This window comes from Protopterus annectens, chromosome 7.part0, assembly GCF_019279795.1.
Source record: "Protopterus annectens isolate FY-2018-M chromosome 7.part0, PAN1.0, whole genome shotgun sequence".
NCBI lineage: Eukaryota > Metazoa > Chordata > Ceratodontiformes > Protopteridae > Protopterus > Protopterus annectens.
Genome location: NC_056739.1, coordinates 480,579,394 through 480,587,428, shown reverse-complemented (window position 1 = coordinate 480,587,428; position 8,035 = coordinate 480,579,394). Strand labels below are relative to the sequence as shown.

The following is an 8,035-nucleotide window of genomic DNA, read 5'->3' as shown; positions in this document are numbered from 1 at the left end:
AAAGCCATTGCGCTAGTTAAAGCAGTGCTTAGCTATGGGCAATTATTCTTAAATATGCTTAATACTGGTAAACATTGCTTAGCAGTGCTTCACATTGCTTAAGATAGGTTACTTATGCATTCATTAGTATGCATGACCGTTTCACCTTCTTATATATATTTAAAATATCGTTCACTACTACATAGGCCAGTTCAATGCATTTTAATAAAATTTAAAAGGTAAATGTCAGGAATTATTTTTATGCACATATTTCATACAGAAAATGGAAAGGGGAGTGGTGGGACTCGAACCGGGAATGCCTCCTCTTTGTGCGAAGGCTCTACCACTATGCTATTGCTATTTGGCTTAATTTGCATATGAGTGGTTTATTATCCTCTTTGATGTCTAAACTACTAACTGTAGCTAAGCAATGGGCACACCCGTGCACAGATGCACAAATATGGGCAGCTATATTGGGAATAATAAAAAAAATTATTTACATTTTATTTCATTTGTACAGGGGTTTTGAATGAGGGGGAGTGTAGTGTTGGGGGTATACTAATTTGAGCGGACTCGCTCGTATCTGCTGACATTTGCAGATTTAGGCACTTGCAGGGGCGTGGATATTTGGACTGCTCGGCAGTCTGACACGCCCACTGCACTCCTACATGCTCCGTGTTAGCCTTGGAGCTGAGTCAGCACACCCTCATGAATATGCATGGCACGCTGACGTCATACTCTTAGGCTGCCGTTCCTGTGTAAGGCTTAGTTAGTCTTACATGGGGGATTACTGAATCCCCCCCTATATTTTTAAATATTTTCTAAAAAGAAAAACATCACTGAGCATACTGATAATTCACAAATGGAATTGCAACAAACCACAAACCACACACAAAATAAAGCTGACAGTGTACATTATCTACCAAAAAACAACAAAAACAAAATGCTTCTGCAGGGTCAATCCCCCTGCACCCCCCCCCCCCACACACACACACGCAGATGCACTGATATTTCCCAGCCTTGAAGGCAGGAAATATTCCTGACTCCAGAATCATGTATCTCACACTGTTAATACTGACTACTCATACTTTGATTAAAATGTGAGTCACTTAATCTTAACTGACTAGTCCATTTTGAAGAAAGCCAGTGTGATGAAATACATGCATCCCATTAAACAGTTTACTTTTGTCTGAAAAACTATTAGGTTCTTAGATAAATACTAGGTTTACAGACTATTACAAGTCTACACAATAACTCATATTCAAAAGTGGCCTCCCCGCCAGCCTCAAGGAGGGCAAGAATGGACAGACTAGGATAGAACTGGAAGCTGTCCATCCATTTATTTAGGTTTACCTTGATGATGGCAGGGGTGCTACTCTGTATGACATGTAGTGGAAGTTTGTTCCAGAGGTGAGGATATGTTGGAACATGAATCTATCATGCCAGTGTGTCTTATTCATCTGTTGAAGAAGGTTCGCTTCCTTTAACCTGGTATTTAACGTACCATTTGCCTTCTGAAGGAATTGAAAGTCATAGAGGATTGGCTCCTTCATGGTTTAAAGGCAAGACAGATCCCCAGAGAGCAGTATGTAAGAAAGTGAGTATAGGGACAGAATCTGCCCTGATAGCTAAGACTTTTGAGGCTACTAGTCTCTTAAATTAGGAATTTCAGAGGTCTCTCAAGCTGAGTGGTATAATTAGACACATACATGCCATAAGGATCATTAAATTCAATAATGGTTCTGATTAGATATTGTTTGGATTTACTACTGAATGTCTATGATATTATGTTGTTTGTATTTGTACTCCATATATTTTGCTTTATATTTTTTCACTTGCTTCAGCATCTTAATTCCTACATTTATTACGTTTGTTCTCTGCAAATTGTCTGAATGATTGTGTAATTCTTTTTGTATATATTTTTTTGTCTGCTGCTTCCAAATGTTTTTTGTTTCCATGTATAGCTATGCTTTCAACTACGTATATGTATGTATGTATATATGGGTCCACTTCAAATACTGACTTTCAAATTATCTAAACTCAAAATACTGAGACCAAAATCTCTATAAAGCTCAAAATACTGAAACTCAAAATATTGAAAAAAAAAACACAGTACAGCAACACAACTATACTGCAGCAGAACTACATACAGAAACATATTACTCTTCTGCAAGTATAGGCAGGGGGCAAGCCCCCCTGCACCCCCACCCCCTGCTACTTAAATATATCAACTCCGAGATTGCACTTCACTACACTAAAGTGCAATCTTGGAGTTGATATATTTAAGTAGCAGGGGGTGTGGGGGGTGCAGCTGCCAACAGGGGGGGTTGCCCCCCATCTTATAGTTAGAGAAGAGTAATATGGTTTGTGTTTTATTTGTTTCAGTATGTACTTATACTGGAATATAATAAGTGCTGGTATCCTGTGTGTTTTCAGTATTTTGAGCTTGAGAGATTTTGGTCTCAGTACTTTGAGTTTAGGTATTTTGAAAGTCAGTATTTTGAAGTGGACCCATATATATATATATATGTATATATATATATATATATATATATATATATATATATATATATATATATATATATATATATGGGTCTACTTTGTTTCATTGAAAGTTCATTTCACTGAATCTTCGTTCACCCTGTCCAAATTGCTGAAAGCTGAAATTACTGAAAACTTATTTCACCGAATCTCATTTCACTGAAGTAAAGTACTGGCACTGTGTAGAGTACTGCAAGGCAAGTAAAAGGTGCATGCCCTTTTCCCCACTGTAATGTGATCCTGCAGTTAGTATATATAGTTAGGGGGAGTGGGGGGCACAGCCTCTCACATTGTGGAGTGTGGGGGATGTATCCCATACCTAGTTTGGTTTTATATTATATTTCACCGGCTTCAAAACAATACATTTAAACCATAGACATGCACACTTATAAGACTAATGACAAACTCTTTCCAGAAGACAATATAAACCCAAACAATGTGGGGGGTTATGCCCACACACCCTCAATGTGGGGGGCTATGCCTCACACCCCTCCAATTGGGGGGCTGTGCCCCCCACATCCCCCCTAACTATATATACTAACTACAGGATTGCACCTCAGTGGGGAAAAGGGCGTATACCTTCTACTTGCCTTACAGTACTCTACACATTGCCAGTACTTCTCTTCAGTGAAATGAGATTTGGTGAAATGAGTTTTCAGTAATTTGAGCTTTCAGCGATTTGGTGAGGGGTGAACTGAAATTCAGTGAAATGAGCTTTCAATGAAACAAAGTAGACCCATATATATATATATATATAAAGATATAGGTATAGATGTAAATATATTGATATAGCTACACACACTCTTAGACTCTGATGTTATTCTACAACATATTTTCTAGCATTTGCAAACTGTTTTTCCTAATGTGCGTACATTGTTTTATTTTTCTTTTCAATTGGACATGTATGAAATGAGTTTCAAATTGTAATCTTTTTGGAACTTATCTCTGCAAGCCTCCAGTTAAAAAGGGCAGCAGTGCAGTCAGAACATCCCAGTAAACAAATGCAAATAAAACTTTAAATAATGAAAGGTTTGCTGGTGTTAGATTCTGGAATGGAAATAACCTCCAAGGTGACTACGACATTAACACAAGGCAATGCATTTTCTCCTACAATGGTTACAATGGCCCTAGTTTCAAAGCAGCTGTGCTTATGCATGTAATATAACCACCCGTAGAAGGTAAATAATTAGACACAAGACTCAGACTAAGAAATCAATCACTGAATTTTTAATTTAGCCGAATAAATGTTTTTTGTTGTCACAGCTGGAAAGAAAACAAGGTATACAAGTAAAAGAAAGAGAGGGAAAAAGAAAAAAGAAACAGAACTAAAAGAGATTATGGGGGAGCAAACAAGTCACACACGCTACTCTGTATCCCAACTGAGAATATAAAAAAATACAGTATAACAACCAACATTTATTAGTGGCTAATTCAAGCAATGGTTTTACTTTCCAATTTTCCAAAATTAAGTGCTTTATAACTATTGATGCCAATGCAATTTTCATCCAGGGAACACTGAATGTTTTCCTGAATTAGAAAACAATTGTAGAAGTGAGTTTGTTTCTATTAACTATAGACCTTTAGACATAACCACCAACAGTACATTAAATCAACAATATCATTTTTACAATGACTATAGATTGGGTCTAAACTGACATTCAGAAAAAAAATAGTTTGGAGTGTGATGTTTTCTAAAAATTAAAACTGCGGTTGTGGTGCTGCGGTAGCGTTGTCGCCTTACAGTAAGATGTTGTCCTGTTTGATTCTCAGCTAGAGCGTCTTCTGTGTGGAGACATGCGTGAATGGGTGTACCTTTGTTGATGGTTGTGTGTCAGGGCCGGCAACTCGGTATGTAAAAATCTACTGCCAATCATTAGTGAACTAGAGTTCTGCTGTGGCAACCCCTAACTGGGAAAAGCCAAAAGACATAACATTGATATGTTTCAAATAAATGTATGAGAAATTTCCAAAGGCATCAACAGTTACAAAGCACTTAATTTTGGAAATTTCTCTTGCATTTAGGAAAGTCTATACAAGTCTCTGTGGTGCAATCGGTTAGCACATTCGGCTGTTAACTGAAAGGTTGGTGGTTCAAGCCCACCCAGGGAGGCGTTTGCTTTTTGTTTCTGGCATGGCTTAGTGGTAAATCACTTTGTCTATGGTATGCAGGGTCCTGGGTTTGTGCCTTGCAGGGGCTGTATGCATTTTAAAGTTCTTCTCATGTTAGAAATCCATTTCTCTTGGGAATAAACTGTGTATAAACACATTCCCATTTATGTTTACCTGAAATACAATTATTCATGTGTTTTCTTTGTACATTATGTATTACTGAAAACTGTTTTTACTGCTCTAAAATGGAAAGGGTAGTAGAATTTTAGATTCATCCTTGAAGAAAATGTGTTCTTTTATATAAGCTGGTAATAAGCTCTGTCTTCCTAAGATTTGATTTTAAATAATCTATCATTAAACTAAATTCAAGCAAAGATAACAGATAACCACATATGCTGGTCAAAAATACAAAAATAAAAAAGGAGGATGAAAACTACAACAACTTTATTGCAATGACCACTTTCCAGTTAACACTTTTGTACTGACATGGATTTAATCAGACTGTGAATACATAAAGTAACTAACCTCCTTTTAAGAAAAATATAATAATTATGTGACATCACATGATCATAATTTAATTTGGCAAGCCACTCCTGTCTAAAACTAGTTTACAATGTTCTGCCTCATTAAAACCTGGTTTGTGGCAGGCATCCAGTCTCACTTGACATACATATCCTCTAATATAAAAATCGTTTTAAAACAATTTTCCATACAGTGACTTTACTTCTTCTACAACAGCAAATGTAAAACATTTACAATTTAAAGTATGCCTGCATAAATATTTGTTTCATATATACCACATTCTGTATTATGCAAGTGAACCTTCAGGAATAAAGTATATTGTGAAACTCTAACCCATACACTAACCACATTTAATATTTAATAATGTTATCTACAATTCATAAACATCATCCTTCTATCTTTACCTACAGGTTTGTTTTTGCCTCTCAAAAGAACTTTTAATGTTCTTTCTCTTTTAAAAACAAATTCTGGATGTGTGCCCACCACTTTGGCTGTTATCGGAAAATCTTCTAAAATCCTCAGTTGTTCAACATAACATTCTTATTAGTTAGGGCATCTACAGAATGCACCAACATATCTGATAACCCTTATTTCTTATTAAATAAAATGTAATTTATCATTTAAAATTATCCATATTATACCAAAAATATTTGTACCTGTTTTTTCAACATATGTTCTATGTTTATGTTCATAATAACCACATAAAATCATATTTATATGCAGATCTTCTCTTGTCTATATACTTTCTAAAATATTCTCCATGCATATGTTTTCCTGCAAGCTTTTGACCCTTTCACAAGTCAGAAAACATGTTCTGTTAATTCTAGGTCTTGAAAGAATAAACATAAACTTTCTGGCTTTGCGTTATATAGCACACTCCCCTCCACAGGTAGTTTATTTATTGATAACCTCCATAAGAAATCCTGGTGCTCTACCATAGACTTACATCTTAGCCTTTTCTTCTCAATAGATTCATTAACATTTTTGTTTTAATTCTCCCATGGACTTGCACGATAACATTTCTTCAAAATACCATCATACCATTCCCTGGCAACCTGGTCAAATTCCTCCTAATCTGTATGAATGTCACCTCAGGTCTCCCCTGCAGAAACACTACTGGCCTTTTGGGACTAACCCAGTCAGCAAAATGTAAATAAATAATGAATGCTGAAGATGCAGACTATACTTACCTGACTAATGTCAACCCCTTCATTTATTTTCTTTCTTTTTTTATCCCATCACTGCTGACTTCAGGTCACAATATTTGCACTCTGTCATCTACTGCTCTCAGTTCCTATGCCTTGTCAGGCTCCTGTGTGTGACCCACTTAAAGACGGTCTCCAAAACAGAAAAGCATCTGTATATGGGGCCTCCCTTTAGCCCCATGTCAGGCTGAAGGAGGCTGCACCTGCCAACACTTCGGACAGAGAAAGAGAGAGAGATCAAGTGAAACCATTACACTACAGTTGGTGAGGGATTTTTTATGACCTAATCTTTCCTTTGCTGATGCATTCTGTACATAAGCTCTGCACTGGCTATGAGAGAACAGCCTGAGGATGTGGTGCCTGGCTGCAGTGACACACCTAATTCCCCTGCCTACACCAACAGCATATTCCTTTATCTGAGCCCTGGCCACCACCAAAGCTCTGTAACAGGATCTACCCAGAATGTCCCTCCCCACAATGACAGTCGATGCCTATCCTCCCCCACAGTGTCAAGAATCTTGAGTCATTATTTAAAAACTTGAGTAGCCTTGGCCTTAGCCAGGGATTTTTTCCACTGTGCTACTGGAAAGGCTTGTCACTCCCTCCACATTTGTTGGAGGCTATAAAGAAGGTGATGCAAAACATATATTACTAAAATGCAAGACATTTAAGCTATATTATACAATACAGGGCTATCACTGAATTCATTCATTTCTCAGTGCAATGAATGAATGCAGCAAAAAACTATAACCATGCAGATGTTGTTCCAACAGTTTTTGTTCAACAGTACTGATTGTGATATAAAATAATGGCCACAGTAAACATATTCCATTTCCAACTTTATGTCACATAAACCTAGTAACAACAGTAAAATAATCCCTCTCTCATCAGAAAACAATCAGACCCCACATCCAGCAACCTAGTAATTATAGCCAGTGGTGGCTGATGACTTCAAATTAAAGGGGGGCTTCAGGAGACAGCTGAATGGGTGGGGCCAATGGGAAAGGGTGTGGCTAACTAGAAAGGGTTGGAGCTATGCTCAAAACCACAACAACTGGAACTTTAATTAAATAAGCTGCCCTGGGTGCCAAACTGTCATTACGAGAGTCCAATCAAGACAAAATGAAGTGTAGAAGAAAAAAATATTTCAATGCATTGGCTACATGACAGCTTACTTAATATCTAGATGGAAACAAAAAGGTTGTGAGGCATGAAACAATAAATTACTTTTTAAATACATTACTGGAATGCCAGTGAAAATCAAGCATAAAAAAACAAGCAGCACTCAACTCAAACCACTTCTCCTTGTACTACAGTTCTAAAAATAATTTATATTCAGCTTTATAGAAGTACCAAGTAACATGCTGAAAGTAGCTGATACCCCCACTTGGAAGAATGTTTCTTATCCAAAAAAGACATGCTGCCTGACAACAGCTGTCTACTTGTTTCATGGGGATGACATGATCAAAGTAAAAAAATGAACAGCAAACAAGAAACAAACTCAAGATAAATTGCTTAAAGGATTACTGCACAGGTTATGGACCACACATGATAGATTGGCATTCTATTTAGTTTACGGGTAAAGCCTGCAAAGATGACTGCAAGTCTCCAACAAATGTAATGAGCTTCTGAAAATACTGTAATTCTGTCCTTTATCACAAATACTGTCATATGAATTT

General features: G+C 36.9%; 1 non-coding gene across 1 annotated transcript; it reads left to right on the top strand.

The window, feature by feature from the left end:
• The first annotated feature begins 4,556 nt into the window (after positions 1-4,556).
• TRNAN-GUU lies at positions 4,557-4,632 on the top strand. The gene has a single exon. It is a non-coding gene; the product is annotated as a tRNA-Asn (tRNA).
• The last annotated feature ends 3,403 nt before the right edge of the window (positions 4,633-8,035 follow it).